Source organism: Lactuca serriola, chromosome 5 (genome assembly GCF_051521515.1).
Source record: "Lactuca serriola cultivar US96UC23 chromosome 5, Lser_US96UC23_V15, whole genome shotgun sequence".
Taxonomy (NCBI): domain Eukaryota; kingdom Viridiplantae; phylum Streptophyta; class Magnoliopsida; order Asterales; family Asteraceae; genus Lactuca; species Lactuca serriola.
This window is the reverse complement of record NC_136412.1, coordinates 323,630,139-323,651,486: the sequence shown is the minus strand read 5'-3', so window position 1 is coordinate 323,651,486 and position 21,348 is coordinate 323,630,139. Positions and strand designations below refer to the sequence as shown.

The 21,348-nt window shown below is 36.5% G+C and overlaps 1 long non-coding RNA gene across 3 annotated transcripts; it reads left to right on the top strand.

The window, feature by feature from the left end:
• The first annotated feature begins 17,688 nt into the window (after positions 1–17,688).
• Positions 17,689–20,509, top strand: LOC145055119 (uncharacterized). 3 transcript variants are annotated; one of them, XR_013685080.1, is made up of 6 exons: positions 17,689–17,927; positions 18,290–18,516; positions 18,657–18,784; positions 18,876–19,976; positions 20,102–20,192; positions 20,321–20,509. It is a non-coding gene; the product is annotated as an uncharacterized LOC145055119 (long non-coding RNA). The 3 variants fall into 3 exon arrangements; XR_013685081.1 differs by having other exon boundaries at positions 17,689–18,516; positions 18,657–18,747; XR_013685079.1 differs by having other exon boundaries at positions 17,689–18,516.
• The last annotated feature ends 839 nt before the right edge of the window (positions 20,510–21,348 follow it).

Here is a 21,348-nt window from a genome sequence, read left to right as displayed (position 1 = left end):
GATTTTTAATGACCTCCAACTTGGGTGAAAAAGTCCATAATCACAGACTGGTCCGGATTGGTGCTTGAAATGATAGGCAGTTTTGTAAAAATCACCATAAATTGTAGAAAAATCGTATGGAGATGTGCAAGTAGTCATTTTAAATCTAAGAACTGGAACTACTTACACCTAAAACAGTTTTGAAAAATAAAATGGTTAAGATGTCCAAAACAGTCCGTGAATGGAGTCCAATTTTTCTGGTGAAGGCTGTTAGAAGAATTTAGTTATGTTCTTGGTGTTTTAACTTGTATTCCCCCCCCCCCCCTAAAAACTTGAGAAAACATGAAAATGTAGGGGTATGAACTCACCTTAAGTGATTTCAGTAGGTAAGTGTTGAAGAAGAGAAGTGTTTCACCCAAGAACACTTGAAGAATCACTTGAAGATTCGAAGCTCTAACACAAATATAATGGAGTTTGTGTAAGATATCCATGATTTGAGTGGAAATAATTGAGATAATCATAAAGGAAATGGATTATGCTTACCAAATGTGGAGGAAAAACTCAAGATCAGCCCTTGAATCTCGAATTTCTAGAGAGAGAAAGTGAGAGAGAAAAGAGTTTGATCTTGTTGTGAAATGAGAGCAAATGAGAGAAAATGAGGAGAGAGGATGAATATCCAGCTCTCAAAAACGTGGGAAGGAGTGATGATTGAGTGGAAAGGACATTGATGTGACCTAGGTAAGGTGGGGAGGTATGGCTGGTCATAGAGTGGGTGTGGGAGTGGTTGCTTGTGTCATAAAGTAAAGCAAAGTCAACACTCCACCTATTTGTACTTTTACCCACTTGCTTTTATTATTTAAATAGAGATTTTTATGAATTTATGATTAAATTGTGAATATTTAGGGTTTATTATGTTAAAATATGATTTTTGGTGAAAACCCCGCGTTAAAATAATTAAAAACGGGCTTAAAACGCAAATTTGGTTGAAAATCGGGAGAAAAAGGCTTCCCAGCGAGGCCTCTCGGTCCTAGGCCGAGGTTCGGTCCCTAGGCCGAGGTTCGGTCAGGAGAATGCTGATTCGGAGGCGAGAGGCGCGAGCCAGAGGCGAGAAGCGAAGGGACGAGGGTTCGGTCCGAAGGCTAGGTCCGAAGTCAGAAGGGAAGCTTCGGTCCTCGGTCTGGAGATAAGAGGCTAGAATGTCAAAACCGAACGAACTGTAGTGAACAGTAATGAACAGTACCTTCGGTTCGGTTAGTGAACAGTACCTTCGGTTCGGATCAGCAGCCTTCTTCATCAGGAGGGTTCGGTTCCTAAGAGGGGTTTCGGTTCCTAAGAGGAGTTTCGGTTCCTAAGAGGGGTTTCGGTTCCTAAGAGGGGTTTCGGTTCCTAAGGTCCGTTTTTCGCGTAGACTTCCGTTTTTGGGCTGATTTCGCCAAATTCGAGGGTCGGGATGCCCCGAGTGATTATAGAAAGTTGGGAGAGATTTCGAGAGAGATTTGAGAGAGATTCCACATACTCAGAGAGATTTGGGAGAGATTTGACATACTTGGGGAGATTTCACATACAAAGAGATATGTGGGAGAGATTTCTCATACTTAGAGAGATTTGGGAGAGATTTGACATTCTTGGAGAGATTTCACATACAGAGAGATATGTGGGAGAGATTTCTCATACTTAGAGAGATTTCTGATACGAAGAGATGGAGTGAAAACGATTGAGAGAGGTTTCATTGGTGACCTTTTTGAGTGTCCGGCTACGCACTGCAAGGTCCGTAAACCCCGTTAAGCCTTGTTTAAGGATCTTGCATACTCCCGATGAGTATGTAACATTGTTTTATCGGTTTGGCTCTCCACGTACCACCGTTTTAGATTAAGGAGATCTAGATGTACACACTTTTCGACTTATGATCTCTCATTAGAATAGAGAGTTGTTTAGAAAGTACATAACGTAAACTCCAGTACTCACGGCAAATTGAGTTGACCGGTTTGACTTGTTGACTTTAGTTGACTTCGACTTGACCGAAAATTGACGGTTGTCACATAAGGCAACCATGAGGGTGATGGAGTACAGTGAACGAACACCCAATTCCATTAACACCTACAGGTGGCGAGCCTGCTAGCGTTCCACAAGATTGTCTAGAAAAGTCTATGGTCGTCATCTAAACTCCGCTAGATGACTGAATCAGCAACAACAATGAGGCCTCTCATCTATTTATCACACATCAACTATCTACCCATGTTCTACCCAACATATTAGTAGATAAAAATATATATTTTTATACATAGTTTAAACCTGTATAGCATTTTCATTCAATACATATTCCAAACAACAGATGAGACACATACACATAACACGTATTTCATAGAGAATAAATCATATCTATGAGATAAAAGAAAGTGAATACACATTCACACATATAACCACAAAATATACACATAACACATATTGCATATAAAATACTTCATAATTATGCGGTAGAAGAAAGTAACTACACACTCACTTGATCAGAAGATGATCGGACAGCACTACGGCTTGTAGAAGTAGTATTCTTCGGTAGATCTGGAAGATCTTCACAAAAACTGGGCTCCTCGCGGGCAGAGCTTCGGCCAATAGATTAGAATTATGACTAAGGCTAAATATCGCTCTAACATAAATTTCACTTTTTACGTCATTCAGGGTTGTCGGTTCTGTCGCGAAACTTCGACAGGTCATAACTTCTTCGTTATAACTCGGATTTCGGCGTTCTATATATATTCGGAAACCTCGTTTCAACCACTACATCTTCATGTAAAAATATCGGGTTTATTTTACACTTAAATTTTTGACTCTTATTTTATTCTTAATTAAATCAAATCACATAATTTAAGCAATTAAGCACAAAACACATAATACTCAAATAATACGTTCTTATTATTTCAAAATGGGTTACAAAAGTTAACCTAGACTATTACATGCTAAAAATGGCAAGCCCAGAAACACAAGCGTTACAATTCTCCCCACCTTAGAATGATTCCTTCCCCGAAATCACACATCAACAAACAACTGCGGGTAGTGACTCATCATGTCACTTTCCGTTTCCCAGGTGAGATTCGGCCCATTCATGTGTTTCCATCGGACAAGCACTAACTCAACCATCTTACGTCGCAATTTCTTAGTCTTTCAGTCAACGATTGCCTCAGGTTCTTCAATCAATCTTTTGTTCTCATCGATTCTCAACTCCTAAAGTAGAATCATGTCAGGAACTTCTCCCGTGAACTTCCTCAAATAACACACATGGAAAGTTTTATGAATTCCATTCAGTTCTTCAGGTAATTCTAGCTTGTTAGCTTGGTTTCCAATTCTCTGAAGAACTTTAAACGGTCCAATAAACCTTGGACTCAACTTTCCCCTTTTACCAAATCTTATAAGTCCCTTCCACGGTGAGACTTAAGTAAGACCGAATCTCCAACTTTAAAAGTCATCGGTCTTCGCTTTTTGTCAGCATAGCTCTTTGACGATCCTGAGCGGCTAACATTCTTTCCCTGATTATTTTTAACTTTTCAGTGGTTTGATGAACCATTTCGGGTCCCATAAACTGCTTCTCCCCAGCCTCAAGCCAACAAGACGGCGTACGACACTTCTGTCCGTACAAAGCTTGATAAGGTGCCATCTTTATGCTCGAGTGGAAACTATTATTGTAGGAAAAATCTACTATAGGTAAATGTTCATCCCAGTTGCCTAGGAATTCCATGGTACATGCTCTCAGCATATCTTCAAGTGTTTGTATTGTTCTTTCGCTCTGACCATCAGTCTGTGGATGGTAAGGTGTACTTAAACACAACTTGGTACCCAATTCCTCTTGTAGAATTTTCCAAAACCTTGAGGTGAAACGGCTGTCACGATCTGATACAATCGTTAACGGAACACCGTGAAGACTCACAATTTCCTTCACATAAGAATTTGCAAGCTTTTCCATAGACCATTTCTCATTGGCTGCTATGAAATGCTCACTCTTAGTGAATCGATCAAGGACCACCCAAATCATGTTGTGACCACTTTTCGTTCTGGGCAGTTTAGTGAAAAAATCCATAGCAATGTCTTCCCATTTACCCATAGGCATAGGCAAAGGTTCTAAAATCCCATACAGTTTCTGATGTTGTTTCTTTACTCTTGCACAAGTCACACACTCGGCTACATACTTTGCAACATCAAGCTTCATCATCGGCCACCGGTAGTAGGGTTTCAGGTCCCTATACATTTTAGTGCTGCTAGGATGAATCGAGTACATGGTCTTGTGAGCTTCTTCCATCAGAAGATCTCTTATTCCTCCGGACTTAGGTACCTAAATTCAACCTTGGAACACCTTTAGTCCATGACCGTTTGTATTAAACACCAACATTTTGCCCAAATGTTCCTCCTTTCGGTCATTCTTCTTAGAAGCTTCCTCTTGAGCTTTCTTTATACTTTCCACAATTGTCGAGACAACTTCTATTCTCAACCCTCTTGGCCTTTTTCTTTCAAGATTGACTTTTTGACTGAGAGCATCAGCAACAACACTAGCTTTACCGGGGTGGTAAAGTATCTCACAGTTGTAGTCCTTAAGTAATTCTAGCCAGTGTCGTTGCCTCATATTCAATTCTTTCTGACTAAAGAGATATTGGAGACTCTTATGATCAGTGAAAAGTTTGCACTTCGTTCCATAGAGGTAATGTCTCCATATTTTCAGAGCGAAAAGTACCGTTGCCAACTCCAAATCATGAGTCGGGTAGGTCTTTTCATGCTCTTTCAGCTGTCGAGACGCATATGCTATCACCTTTTCTCTTTGGGTCAAAACACAACCCAACCCAACACCAGACACATCGCTATAAACAGCAAAGTCTTCAAATCCATCCGGTAGAGAAAGAATCGGTGCCTCACATAGCTTCTTCTTTAGCTTACCGAATGCTTCCTTATGCTTCTCGCTCCAAGCATAAGTAGCTCATTTGTGGGTCAAAGCTGTTAATGGAGTAGCAATCGAAGAAAAGCCTTGGATAAACCTTCGGTAGTATCCGGCTAATCCTAAAAAGCTTCGGATCTCCGTGGGACTTTTCGGTTGTTCCCACTTCATCACAGCTTCAATCTTTGTTGGATCAACCATTATCCCTTCCTGGTTGACCACGTGACCCAAGAATTGGACTTCTCGAATCCAAAAATCACATTTGGAGAACTTTGCATACAGCTTCTCCTTCTTCAAGACTTCTAACACTTCTCGCAAGTGTCTGCCATGCTCCTCTTGGCTTTTTGAGTAAATCAGAATGTCATCTATGAACACTATCATAGATTTATCTAGAAACGGATTACAAACCATGTTCATTAAATCCATGAATGTTGCTGGAGCATTGGTTAGTCCAAATGACATAACCAAAAACCCGTAGTGTCCATATCTAGTTCTGAATGCAGTCTTCTCGATATCTTGTTCTCTTACCTTCAGCTGATGATATCCTGACCTAAGATCGATCTTTGAAAAATAACTTGAGCCTTGCAGCTGATCTAACAGGTCATCAATCCTTGGCAACGGATATCTATTCTTTATCGTTGCTTTATTTAGCTCTCTGTAATCAATGCACATTCTCATGCTCCCATCTTTCTTCTTTACGAATAACACCGGAGCTCCCCAGGGTGATGGACTAGGTCTAATGAAACCTCTGTCCAATAACTCCTGAAGTTGCATCATTAGCTCTTTCATCTCCGTTGGTGCTAATCGATAAGGTGTTTTTGCTATTGGCGTGGTTCCTGGTAACAAATCTATTCTAAACTCCACTTATATATCAGGTGGTAATCCAGGAAGATCTTCGGGAAATACTTCCGGATAATCACACACCACGGGAATATTCTGCATCACCTTCTTTTCCTTCTTAGCATCGATCACGAATGCTAAGTATGATGTACACCCCTTGGTCAAACACTTTCTGTCTTTCATTAGAGAAATGATTCCAGACTTTACTCTGCATTTATCTCCATACACCATAAATGATTCCTTCCCAAGCGGGTTCACTTTCACTATCTACTTTTTGCATAAAATCTCGGCATCATTGGCGCTAAGCCAATCCATTCCCAACACAATGTCGAAACCGTTAAGTTCGATAGGCAATAACTCCTCGTGAAACTTATTCCCATTCAAGTCAATTAAGATGTTTTTCATACGATGGCTAACAGGTACAAACTTGCCACTAGCAACTTCGACTAATAAAGCATTATCTAGTCTATCGACAGGCAAAGCTAGTTTTCTACCAAATTCATGCGAAATAAAGGAGTAGTTGGCTCTAGAATCAAACAAAATTTGAGCAGGTAATTCGTTTACGAGAAAGGCACCTGAAGCGACATCAGCTTCATCCTTCGCAGCCTCAAGTGTCATCCGGAAGGCTCTTGCTTTCGGCTTTGGTGGAATGTTGGGCTTCGCTGCCTCCTTCTTCTTAGGACAGTCTTTCAAAATGTGTCCCTCTTCATTACAACAAAAACACATCCTTTTGTTGGACGGACACTCATTGGCAAAATGCCCAACTTTTCCACACTTGTAGCAGGTTACATCCTCACTACATTTCCCAAAGTGTTTTTTCTTGCACTTCTCGCACCATTTTGCTTCGCCTCCTTTTCCTCCAAACTTTTTCGAATCAGACTTCGAAAATTTTCTTTTCGTATTGGAACCTGAAGTTCCTTCAAACTTTCTCTTCTCGCCAACTTCAACCTTGCTGGCAGTTCTTCCCTTGATCATGTCCTCAATAGACTTGGCAGCCCAAATAGCTGCCTCTAGAGTAAGTGTCTGACGCACTGGCACTGCGTACTCCCATGGGAGTCCTTTTGCTTATCGTTCAACCTTTGTCAGCTCATCTGGCACGATGCACAAAGCAAACTCCATCTTTTCTGTGAAATTGTTAGTATATCCGTCGACTGACATGCTGCCTTTTGTCAATGTCAAAAACTTGTTTTCCAACTCCAACAGATTTTGAGCCGAGCAGAACTTGCGCTTGAACTGCGCCAAGAACTATGCCCATGTCAGTTGCAGTGGCTCATTAGGGCTTAGGGTCTTTCCCAGAGTGTTCCACCAACAAACAGCTCCACCCCTAAACTGGCATACTGCGAAAGTGGTCTGCAACTTGCCTCTGCAGCCACACGTCATGAAGGCTAGCTCCATTTCTGATATCCAATCCATGACTCCGATCGGATCCTCCTTTCCAGTGAAGGTTGATGGTTTGCAAGTCAGAAAGTCCTTGTACTTGCATCCCATTCCATCATTCCTTCCATCCTGATTGTGTTGCCTAACTATTGGTGGGTTGGCTTGACCAACAGATCCACTGAAGTTTCCTCCTTCCGAGTGCCCTTCATTTAATTCAGGCTCTTCCACTTGAATTGACAGTTCTTCACAATTCTGTTGAAGCAACCGCCTAGTCTCCTATATTTGAAGATCCAACATTGTTTGAATCATCATTTGTACACCAGCCATTGTTATTGGCTCAGGTGCTGCAGCTACAACAGGTATTTGTTCAATCACTGGTCGTTGATTCATGTTTTCATCAGCATTTCCAACTCCACTTCTTGTTCTCACCATTTTTGATCTATACACTGAATAAGGTGAAATTAGATCCTCATTCACGATAGATATTCAAATCATCTTTATCACTCCAAAATGTTTACATGCTAGTTCTAAATTCGTAGACGTACGCTTAGAATCCTACACACATAAGGTTTCCAGATCCGGTCGGCAACAGACCATAGATCCGAACAAATAATATCATATATGGAAAACATATAACATTGAGCACATAAAAGCATTTTAGGCAATATTCCTAAAATAAACTAGTGCTCGTGTCTAAAATATAACAGACACACATCTCAAAATTTTACTTAGCATTCTAAGTTTAAGTCTAGAAATCCTACAAATTCCTAGTTCGCTTAAACTGTGACAACCCGATATTTCGAGAAAATAAAATGTAACACCAGTCAAATTTAGGTCAAAATTTAACTTTCCTAAAATCTTATTTGGGTTAAATAAAGTAGTAGGAATCGTATCAAGGTTTTCGTACATATAAAGAACCCTAAAATCCGAGTTATAACGAAGAAGTTATAACCAACCGAAGATTCTCGGCAAAACCGGTAAAACATTGTTAAACGTAAAATACGAAATCCCGATAAAATACTTTTTAGCCTTAGGTATCTAAATGAAAGTCATATATATCATTAAACCGTGAACATACATAAAATCAACGCCCAAATCTGACTTCGTATGAGGAAGTTATGATTTTTCGAAGTTTCTGACCTAGCAGTAGACAGCTAAAAACTCGAAATAGAGATCGAGAGGTCTTTAGCCGACACAACCTAAATGAAAGTTGAAGACCCCGACAATAGGAGTACAACAGTAAAAAGTCTGACAAAAATGGACACCAGATGAAGGAGTCATGGAACTTAAACGGACTTTTCCAGGCCCGGCCTGTTAAAAATAATATAATAAAAATAAATTCAAAATTTGCCAACGGAGTCTAAACGAGACTTGTAGAGCCTTTTCTTAGCTACGCGTGGATATAAAGAACATCAAAAACGGAGCTCGTATGCGAAAGATATGATTTTATGAAGTTGGGACACGAATTTCGACGCTGTGTCAGAATTGTCAGTATTCACGACGTGAACAGTCTGACCTAGCATTTAAGAGCCACTTGACAGATGACGCATGCCATGACGAATTTGGGGCAAACTCAGGACGTGAATTGGCAAAACTCACGACGTGAACTTCGATTTTTAGCCTATATATAGAAATCGAAGCCTTTCGAGTTTGGCTGCTGATTCCTAACCTCTCTCCTACTTCTACACACTATTAAGCCCTTCTAAACTACCCCGAAACCCCGATAACACCTCCAACACACGACGCGAGTCCCGAAGTCCCAAGATTTCAGAGAAATCGACTTCTTTCCAGTCGAAGTACTGCCCGCGTGAAGCTCGTTTCTTCAACCAAGACTCGCGGTTACGTCAAGAACGATCCTTCTTGGAAACGAAACGCTGCTCGATTCACCACTTATCAAGTGAGTTCATACCACTATAAACTACACTTTCAAATTTGTTATCAATGCTTTTTATACACTTTTAGGCGCGGGGGGGGGGGGGGGGGGGGATACAAGTAAACACACGGTTATTATCGTGTGTAACCTAAAGTTTCACTATATACTCTTTTTATCAAGTAAATCATATGTGATTCATAACTACTACATGGAAACTTTCGTACGCAAAATATATCACGATAACGTCTAGTCTTTTGAAATTAAATATGTTGTTATACATATACGAATCAAACACTTTATTTATACTTTGAGTATATGTGTTCATTTATGTCACTACAAAAGTTACACTTTACATAACAAGTGAGCATTTCACTAGGGTTTACTATACAAACGAAACAAACTTTTGGAAAAACTATAATAGTTTACGACAAACATTTTTACATGTTAAAAACTCTTTATCAAACTGTCTTACATACTTTATGTTTCCTTTCAAACGCTGTTAGAATCGTGTTTCAAACAAAGGTCTTCTTATACTTAAAATTGTTCTTATCAAACAAACTACTTTCAAATTGTTTTATAAACAGACATCAAGTCATCATTTCTTATTTATTAAACTTTTCAAAGGTTTTACAAAACTTCTTTTATATTTCTATTTTCAAATGCATGCCTATATATGTGTAGTTATATATATATATATATATATATATATATATATATATATATATATATATATATATCATGTATACATATATAGACATAAAAGTTTCCATCAGTTGGTTCAGTACCTTTGGGTAGCAAAGGCATACTTCGGTTACACACGCACAATACTAGTAACTATAATAGGTATAGTTAGGATATACTACTTACTATTCCAAGTATAAGGAATCACACAAGAGTCAGTTTATTTATGAGTCTATACTAATACATTACATACTATATGAAGAGATACGATTACATACAATTACAAGGCATACAAATTTCAAGACATACAATTATTGGAGATACGATTACATAAGATAGTGTACTAGATATTCATGAAATTTTACATACTACAAGTACCATATCAAAGAGATATTTTCATATACAAGAACAAATGGACATTTTCATACGTAAATCTGTTTTATACTAGGTTTTGTGAGACATTTCACGTACTTTCGAGTATGCATTATTAAGTCTTGTATTATATACCATAATCCCTTGTAGGGGGAGCGTGATACTTGTGTATAGATCTATACGGGATTGACAATCCCACACCTAAGTTGTTAGCTACAGCTAGGCCGGCAGGCCTGGGCTGACAAATGTCATAACATTCCAACGCCTGAAGAACGTTGTTACAGGCAGTCTGGGTCATTAGCATGGTTATAAAACTCACATGGAGTATTAAAAACACGTTGATTTACGGGATTATCAAATACCTTAGCGATTTTATATGTACACAAATCTACTATTTAGGCATGAAAAACACCATTGTAGTTCATTTTTGGGACTTTTAAACTACCACCCACTTATGGGCAAATATTGGATTTCTAATAGCAAACATTTAAAACAGTCGGGTCTTGGTAGAAGGCTACTTTTTATACTAGTAGAAAATATGGGATTTTCTAGGGTTTCAAACGTTTACAATTACTTACAAACATGTTCATTGGTACAAACTTTCCTTCAAACATTTACAGGTCTTTCTTTACAGCTTTACAAATCAAAGTCACATAAATACTTATGAATTCATCAGCATTACTGTTGATACTCGTTTTCAAAATAACTTGTATTCCCAGGTCACAAATAGACAGGTATGACTACCAGGTTTTGTGAAGACGGAGCAGTCAAGACTCGTCTTTTATTTTGAATATTCATTATGTAGAATTATACTATGAAAGAACTCACATGTAATTAAAACTATACTACCAATGCAATGGATGATGTTGTTGCTTGTTTACTACTTTGCATTGTTGTGATACATAACATGACGTCCTCCGCCCCAGAACGTTTCCGCCGTTCTCGGTTTTGGGGTGTGACATAAACTAATGCTCTGATACCAACTGTGACATCCCCAAAATCACGGCCAGAAAAGACCAGTTTCATTTATGCTTTTAAAATAATTTCAGAGTAAATCCTTTTGATTTGAAACAGTTGCGGAATTTGTTCCCAAAGACAAAGTATGATAAAATAATATTTACCAAAGCATTTCATAAAGAAATGTATTTTCATTATATAATCAAAACTCGGGATGTCATGTTCCGATACAGACCATAAAGCATAAACGATAACATTACAAGTCGTTCAACAAATATATACATATACAGACTTGTAAACAAAACAACTTGTTGATTCATCCATCTTATGCCCTTGCGCCACTTCCTGTAATACAAATAAAACTGAGTGAGTCAAGCTTGGGAGCCTGGTGAGCATATAGGGTTTTCAACCCACAATAAGTAATTAACTTTATTTTCATTAACCAACAATAACCCAATTACTCATTCATGTTATTCTCACTTTATGTCCCTAAAACAACTAACACAAGGGACCTAGTCTAAGAATATTTTATCGGGGCGACAACACATGCTTCGGGGGTTTCCCAGCAATATATGTCAAATAAGGCAACCATGAGGGGGATGGAGTACAGTGAACGAACACCCAATTCCATTAACACCTACAGGTGGCGAGCCTGCTAGCGTTCCACAAGATTGTCTAGAAAAGTCTGTGGTCGTCATCTAAACTCCGCTAGATGACTGAATCAGCAACAACAACGAGGTCTCTCATCTGTTTATCACACATCAACTATCTACTCATGTTCTACCCAACATATTAGTAGATAAAAATATATATTTTTATACATAGTTTAAACCTGTATAGCATTCTCATTCAATACATATTCCAAACAACAAATGAGACACATACACATAACACGTATTTCATAGAGAATAAATCATATCTATGAGATAAAAGAAAGTGAATATACATTCACACATATAACCACAAAATATACACATAACACATATTGCGTATAAAATACTTCATAATTATGCGTTAGAAGAAAGTAACTACACACTCACCTGATCAGAAGATGATCGGACAGCACTACGGCTTATAGAAGTAGTATTCTTCGGTAGATCTGGAAGATCTTCACAAAAACCGGGCTCCTCGCGGGCAGAACTTCGGCTTGGGATTTGCACTTCTCGGGATCTTCGGGGCTTCGGGACTTACTTCGGGGCTTGGGAATGATACAGGGGCTTCGGGATATTTCTTGCACGTAAATCGATGCAAAATGGGAGAGAGACGAGAGAAAATGAGCAAAAGAATCGGCTGCCCTCGCATGCTATTTATAGAGGTTGAAGCCTCGCATTACGTTGGGCGTACTCCTCTGGAATCGTCATGTCATGGGTCATCGGAGCACTTGAGTGTGAGGCGTGTCACGCTTCAGTGTACGTTGGGCGTAATGTGGATCGGACTGGTGACTCCTCCCCCTTATATATATATATATATATATATATATATATATATATATATATATATATATATATACATTAATTATTTAATAAACTTCAAAAATTCATATCTTTATCATACGAACTCCGTTTTCGACCTTCTTTATATCCACGCGTAGGTGAGACTACGCTCTACAACTTTCATTTAGACTCCGTCGGCTAATTTTGACTTCATTTTTATTATTTATTTTTAGTAGGCCGGGACAGGAAACTTCGTTATAAATTCATAACTTCTTCATCCGACGTCCGTTTTCGCCTATCTTATTATCGTTTCGCTACTACTAACGAGATCTTTAATTCTCATTTAGATTGTTTCGGCTAAAAACCGCTCGGTCTCATACGAAGTCAGATTTGGGCATTCTTTTTATGCACGCTCTCGGTTTAACAAACTCTACGACTTTTGTTTATATCACTAAGGCTAAATATCGCTCTAACTTAAATTTCACTTTTTACGTCATTCAGCGTTGCCGGTTCTGTCGCAAAACTTCGACAGGTCATAACTTCTTCGTTATAACTCGGATTTCGGCGTTCTCTCTCTCTCTCTCTCTCTCTCTCTCTCTCTATATATATATATATATATATATATATATATATATATATATATATATATATATATATATATATATATATATATTCGGAAACCTCGTTTCAACCATTACATCTTCATGTAAAAATATCGGGTTTATTTTACACTTAAATTTTTTACGCTTATTTTATTCTTAATTAAATCAAATCACATAATTTAAGCAATTAAGCACAAAACACATAATACTCAAATAATACGTTCTTATTATTTCAAAACGGGTTACAAAAGTTAACCTAGATTATTACATTGCTAAAAATGGTAAGCCCAGAAACACAGGCGTTACAGTAGCTTGAGGTGAGTCTTCCTCACCGTGTTTAGCAGGTCGAAGGCACCGAAGCCAACCCATGGTTTATTATGCTAGGGTGTCTAGATGTCTGTGTGACTCTTACATGTGTATGTGTCTGTATGCTTAGTAGGCGGGGTCCAATGGGTATTATGTATGTTATTACCTGTTATACTTGTATGTTTGTATGTTGGGCTGGGGTAGTTGTGAGGGTTAAGGCAAGGCCCGTTATACTCAGTGGGCGTGGCCCGTTATGCGAGTTAGGGCGAGGTCCGTTATACTCAATGGGTGGGGCCCGTTATGCGAGTTAGGGCGGGGCCCGCTACACTTATCAGGTGGGGCCCATTATATGTTGATATGTGTGATATGTGGTATTTGGGAGAAACTCACTAAACTTCGTGCTTACGGTTTTCAGTTTAAGTTTTAGGTACTTCTGGTGCAAAGGGGAAGAGTTCAGGGTGATTGCAGTGCACACACAATATTGTTCCGTATTTTCATGAAACTCTGATATTTTATGATGTATCGATACATTTGTTCCACATGGGATTTATGATGATGTTTTGGGGATATTGTTTTATTAATTTAAAAATAAAATTTTTGGGTCTTATTTTTGGGATGTTACAGTAGCTAAACCACGGACATCATTTGCTTTCTCTCCACCAGAAAGTCTATCGTCAAACTCCTTTCACTAAACCTTATCAGCATGTAAAATCTTCGAAGCCATCTCAACAATAAAGGTCTTCAACAATTTGCTTGAGAATCAAAGCCATAGTTTCCGACAATACCATCTCTCCCATCAGAGTCTTCAAAAAACTATGATTTCCTTACAAGGTCTCCTAAAAGCTCTAGTGACAGGTTGTAATTTTTGGTTTGAATAAATTTCCTGGCTTGATTTGCAGTTTTAGATTTATGATTTTGATTTCAAGTTTGACTAAATTTATGGGGTTGATTTCTATGTTTGACTTATGGTTTTGATTTCAGAATTTGAATGATTTTGTTACTAAGTTGTGGATTCGATTGTGTGATTTCTGGGTATGATTCCAATTAACGATCAATCAATGATGTTTTTTCGGTTTATTGATAATGTGATTTTGGTTTCATTCCAATTACCAATCATTGGGTTTTTTCGGTAACAAAAGGCAATGAGCAGTAGTAGTTTACTCGGGCGAGAGGAACAACATGGGAGGGAAGGTGGTAGAGGGGGAAGGGATTAAGGGGGTGGTAATTTGATCTGATAATTATTTTAGTAGATTAATGATTAGGAAAAAAAAAATGAGGGTAATATAGTTTTTTTAGCTCTAGTAGGAACAAAACCAAATTACATGGACGGTTCAAGTTAAAAAAAAATTAGAAAACAAACATGCAAATTACCTTAAACCGTTCATATAATTTACTTTTTTTTCGTTGTAATTTATTTTTCCTTTCAATAATAAACCTTAGCCGTTTTAATTCCCTTTGTCATGTTATCAGTGTACATGTTGATCAATGGTGAAGGACGAAAAACTTTTCAAAGAAGGAAAGCAAAAGGCATTGAACCTAGACATTTTACAATTATTCTCTTAGAAAATCAGAAGAACCAAGTACTCCAAGAGGATCAAAGTCAAACTAAGAAAAGAACAATCGAACATCCCATACATTCTATATATCATACCGAGAAGAGAACTAGCATGGATGCGATATTGTAGATTGAAAATATAACCTAATTTTTACAATTTTTGTCTTAAAAATTGAGAAATTTTTCGTTTCTTCTCTAACGTTTATCTGAAACTCTGGACTCGTTCATCAGTGGCATGCAATATAAGGATGCACTGCAAATGCAACTTGCTGTCCAGAGACAACTTCATGAGCGGCTAGAGGTACAAATCTATGATCACTCTGTATCTTAAAATAAATACATTACTTAATTAATGAAATATAGTGTCATGGTGACAATTTTGGTTTCATTCTCGAGTTCTTGATAAAAGTTTGAAGAATAGATGTCAATTCTAAAATTAAAAATTAATCAGTCTGTTTGACCATAAAATTGCTTCCAATCTCAGATAGAAAGGACCTTACAGTTGAGAATAGAAGAACAAGCAAAGCAACTTAAGAAGATGTTTGATCAGCATCAACAGGAAGCTAATAAGTCCCAGAACTCGGACATCACATCATCGCATGTTGATCACCACTCCACGAGTCTGAATGATGATGATGATACTTTAAACTTGGATGATGATCATTCTGAGGATACACTTTTCCCATCCAAGCTAGATAAGCTAGCTAGATTTTCATCATGAAAGCTCAAACATATTTGATCAAATGTCCATGTGTGTTTATGAGTTGTGGCAAATGCATGATTTCCCATTTATATGATTAAGAAGCAATTGTTGCGGCTTTGATTAAGGGAAGGGCCTTTTGTGAATGAACTTTAACATCTGAATGTAAATCGCGTGTTGTTTGTACTGGATAATTATACTGTTATCTTGTGTAGAAATAAAAGCTGACAATCAAATAAAACTTGTGCAATTCATTACATGAAGTAAAGAGCCTAAAAGAAAAGAAAATGGCAGAAAACGAAAATGGTAGGACTCATTTCTTTGCTTAACGACCAAAGTTATATATGATCCTATATCAAAGTCAAACCGATCAAGATTCATCCACTATAAATAGTTTTGGAATCGCCACGTGAGATTCATATAAAACTTAATAAAAATATGGTCACAGTTTGTTCTACTGAACAATTATCTTTATGATGAAAAGCAACGATTTCTTTTTGAATTTAGGAGTTGATTCAACTTCCCACATTAGTTCTGCCATGAAGTAGGGAATTTTAATATTGGAAAATTTTCAACACTTTTGGAGAAGGATGTGAAAAAAAGTACAGGCATGCGTGAAGTTCAACATGTTTCTAGATGGGCCTGCATGCATGTTTCTAGAATCCAGATGAGCAACCGTTTATGGTCCTCTTTTATATGCAAAAAGGACCTCAAAAACTTGTTCTCACTTTGTTAAAAAATATTGTGACACAAACAATGTCGTATGAGGAAGAATTCTATATAATGACAAACAATATGGTCCAATTCGCAGGAATGTATGCATCTTGTAATAATCATTCATATGAGCATATCCAATGTATTAGAGGTCCAAAACGCAGTCACATCGGAAAGATTTATATAGATGTTCATGAAGTTTTTAGATATGATCATGGTTTTTTGCTATCAAGGCTTAACTGTCTTCAAGCTAAGTATTTTGCTCAATCTAGTGTCAGTAAGCTTGTGGCTTCATGCCCACATATGTTGTTAAATGAAGATTTTATGAAGGTTTTAGATGTGTTAATGAATGTCGGGATTGTAAACAATAAGTTTGAGGACAAGATCTTGGAGGAAAATTCGTATAACTTGTGTGATATTCTTGAGACTTTGTGTATACTTATAAAGGAAGTTCATTTTAGACAATGAGGGTTTAATCAAGTTATTAGATAAGAATCCCACAATTCTACTTCAGGAATCGGGTGCTACTACTATTTCTCCATGTATACACAGTTCCCACAAACTGAAATTTGAAGATTTCAGTCAGATTTGAAGAATGGTTATCATTTTCTTCTTGAAATTGACATGGATCAAAATGATATTGCAAATGTAATTCATACCGACTTTGCTGTTCTTGGTTCTTGCACATTAAAGACCGTCAAAAGCTTTGCTAAACGTATAAACATCCGAGGAAAAGTCTTTGTGATATCATAAACGAAAGCCCATTAGAATTAAAGAATTTGATTCTTAGAACGAAGGTGAAGGCTTTATACCAAACTCAAAGAAGAATTTTTTCTAGAAAAATATTATCTTTTTCCACTACAAGAAAAAGACTTATTAGTGACCAATTTTTTAGTGACCACTTAAAATCTGGTCACTAACAATGTCATTTAGTCACAATAAATTAAGTGGTCACTGAATTTGGGTAATGCTCTAAATCTAGAGACCAAAACTATTTGTCGTCGCTGGTCATTATGAAATTTATGGTCACAAAATTGTGGTCATTAACCACTTTTATATATATATATATATATATATATATATATATATATATATATATATATATATATATATATATATATATATATATATATATATAAGTTAGCAAAACATAATAACCATAAAATACTGGTCACCTGAAAATAGAAAATTTTATGACCATAAAAATAAGGTCACTGCATTAAATTTTGGGTTAAATAAATTTAAAGAAATACTAATTACATTTCAAAAACGTAAAGAGAATGCATTTAATTTGGGATAAATTGCATTAATAAACATTTTATCTACAAAATACATATGTAATTTGACAATTATGTCCTTAAATTAATCACATTTGAAGTCTCGCCTCCGTTACATCTCCATTACGCACAGACCTCGCCTCCTTCTTCCATCGACGCTTTGTCCTCGCTTTCTGTTTTTCAACGGTGCGTCTTCCACGCCTTCCGTCGTCCACCGGCGGTGATTTCGGCCGGCGGTGCTTCTCGACGCTGCTACCGCATCGACAACCACCACTTTCTCCCTTCTTCACTTCAGTATCGTATTCCAAGTGTAAAGCCCTGATTGTTGAATTGAAGATTCGATTAGGTAATAACACATCTTCTGATTGGTTTGATCGTCACTTGAATTTATCAACAAATGTGTATAGCCACTAATTATCTGTTATCATATAATGTTTACCTAATGCTCTGTTAGAGTTACAATCGGTGTTTTTAAGATCTGTTAGAATGTGATATATACATCACATAAGCAGCTGTCTTAACTGCTACAACATGATATGCAATCATGATTTGTAATAATGTAATAATGCGATTTAATTTACCCCTATTGGTATTGTTTAGATTCGTCTTGTTCCTTTGAATGTTGAATGTAACCATTATTACTGCAAATATCTGCCATGTTTGGAGGATGACACTGGTTTATAAATCTTATCTTACTCTTTGTAAAAGATCATATGCTTTGACTTACTGGCCTCCCCCCACACCAAGAGCTTGGTATGCCTTCTCTTTCACCCACAATGACAGAGGTCAGTGTTATTTTAAATTCAAGGGTATCTCAATACAGTTGTTTATATTGCTATGCTTAATGAGATTTTCCTTTGAGTCCTTCAACCATGGTAACATAACAAGATGGTTAAAGAAAAAAAGAAATCAAGTTGCACTCGGTGAAGTACCCTGTGAGTTTGAAACAATGTCTACTTCTATCTTTACTCTTTAAGTTTAACTTTGCTGACTCAATATTTGTTACAGATAAAACCACTGTACAAACTTATCATGTTATACATTGTGAAACCTAATGCATTGTTTTTTCTTACAGGTGATTCTGAACCTACAAAGATGTTTAACAGAACAACTTATCTATCAAACAATCAGATAATCAACTACAGATGTGATCCATTTGAGAAATGGTTGGTGTTAATTGGAATTTCCCCTGGCTCACCAGAGGTTTCTATTTGACTATTTGATAGATAGCATATTAGCATATGGTAAATTCTTGAGTTTTAATAATACCATCCTACCATTCTGATTTGAGCAGAGACCTCAGCTAGTAAAAGGAAACATGAAACTTTCCAGTTGATCAGCAGCTAAGTCAAGCTCTTAAAGCACATGCATCATATTTGCGCTTTCAAAATACAAAAGATAAGTTAAAATGGCTTCTTTTTGTTGCTTTCATCTTAAGTACATTGGTAACAATCACATATTTATATGCCTTCAACAGGTTACTGGCAATGAGAATCCTTTGATTCTTGTTTCTTTTGCAACAAAAAGCTCTAATGTAAAAGCTAATGCTTCATGTCATTGAGCTTCGTTCCCAAGTCCCAGCCAAGTTTATTCTCTTAACACATTCTTTTCATTTTCATTCATTTGGTGTTTCTTATTTATAAAAGCTAATGCTTCTTGTTTCTATACATGAAGGAAAACCCTCATTCACTTAGAACCAAGCAAACTTTTTGTTCCTCCCTGACTTTCAAGATGATTTTCTAATTGCCATGCAGTTAATTTGTTACTCAATTTGTGTTTTTTTGCATAATTTCATCGTCAACTAACATATTAATTTCTGACTTTGCAGATATCCCACAAATATAGTTATTACTTTATACCTTTTGCATTACCAATGAACAATTTAGGACTTGTTATTTACTGGGAAAATTCACTAGAGAACTAGGGACTAAGAAATTCCTATCTATCCTGGTTGAATTTTAACTGTCATCTGATCAGGAGACTACATTTTAAGATGAAGGGTATGGTGGTAAACCCGAACAAGTAATTATCATTTATCAATCATTTTTTGTAATTGTATTAGATGTTTCAGACAATAAGCTATATGGCAAAGCGCCCAGAGTTCTTTTGGAATTATGTTTCAGGTAATAGTTTAAGTCTTTAAGCAACTCTGGAAAATTATTGTTTTACCCTCTTGTGCAGGCCAAGTGGTTAGAAACTGGAGAAGTTGTTGCAATAAAAAAGTAATGAAAGATAAACAATACAAGAATCGTTTATATTGTTGGTTAGCACTAACACCTCTTAATGTTTCATCTACATCTCTTGTGAACTTTTGTTTCTTACTTTAATTTAGGATCTTCTGAACACACCTTTGGTTCTGGTATCCATATTGCTTTTGCTGGTTCAACTTATACAAGTAAGACTGGAAAATACTCGTTTTCTTGAAATTTGTTGATCTCTAAATTTCTTAAATTGTGATATAATCATTTCAATGTGGACTCGAAATGTGTCTTATTTTCAAGATAATGGATTTTGGTGAAGGTGGATTTGTTTGTTGTTCCCGTTGCAAACGTTATTTCCATTCAAGATATTTGTTGATCGCGGAAGATGTTTTTCATCTGTAACTTTTGTGGTGAGTTTATATCTCTTGATTTATGTACATAATGATATGCACAAATGTATAAATATATCTTATATCTTATAATAGTAATAAGAATAGTGCAAATATGCATTACATGTTGCTCTTTACATGCTTCACAGATGGAACTCATTATCGATGTAATCTCCGTCCAGGCAAAGAGATGCTGATGAAATGCCTAAGCTTTGTAGAGGAATAGTTAAATTTGTTGCCATAAGGAATAAATTAAGTTAAAAATAAACAAAATATATATTATTGTATTATTATTTGTAGATTCAATGGCAATGTTATTCTTCTTCCTAATTGACAAATCAATTTGTAAATGGGTTAAATACAAGAAGTAGCAACCAAAATCAGTGTAAATGGGTTTAATACAAGAAATAGCAACCAAAATCAGTGACGACTTTTTTTGGTCACTAATTGGATAATTCAGTGATCACTTTTTATGGTCACTATTTGGATCAAATAGTGACGACTTTTTATGGTAACTATTTGCATAAATCGGTGATGACTTTTTATAGTCACTAATTGAGTGAAATAGTGATGACTTTCATTGTTTATTGACAACTTTTGATGACGAAATGGGTTGTCACAGATTTAGTGACCAATATATTTTAGTCACTATTAGTGACTACTTATATATATTGGTCACTAAACCAATTTAGTGACGGACCTATAGTGACGAAATGTGACGACCATAAATTTGGTCACTAAATCATTTAGTGACGACTTCATCTATTGTTAGTGACCATTTTGTTTTTGTCACTAATTGGCATTTTTTTATAGTGAATTCTCAACTTTTGGATATGATAAAAACTCCAAGGAAATGAGTGTAAATCTCTGAAAGTGTTTCAAGGCAATGGAGGCGAATTTCAAGAATGGTTTGATTGTTTGGTGAATGCATTTGTACCAAAAAAAAAAAACAATTTATTCAAATGTCACCTAATGGTAACCGGTATTTACCCCTAAAAATTAATTAAGGGGACATGATTCAAGATAGTAATTATATTTTAAAATCATTCAAAAAACACCAAGTTTGACATCATCCAAATAAAGTTTTTTTACAAAAAACAACAATCCTTTCTAATAAATGAAGGTTTTTTTTGCCACGTGTCCTCTTCTCCTTCATTTGGACACATGGTATTTTCTA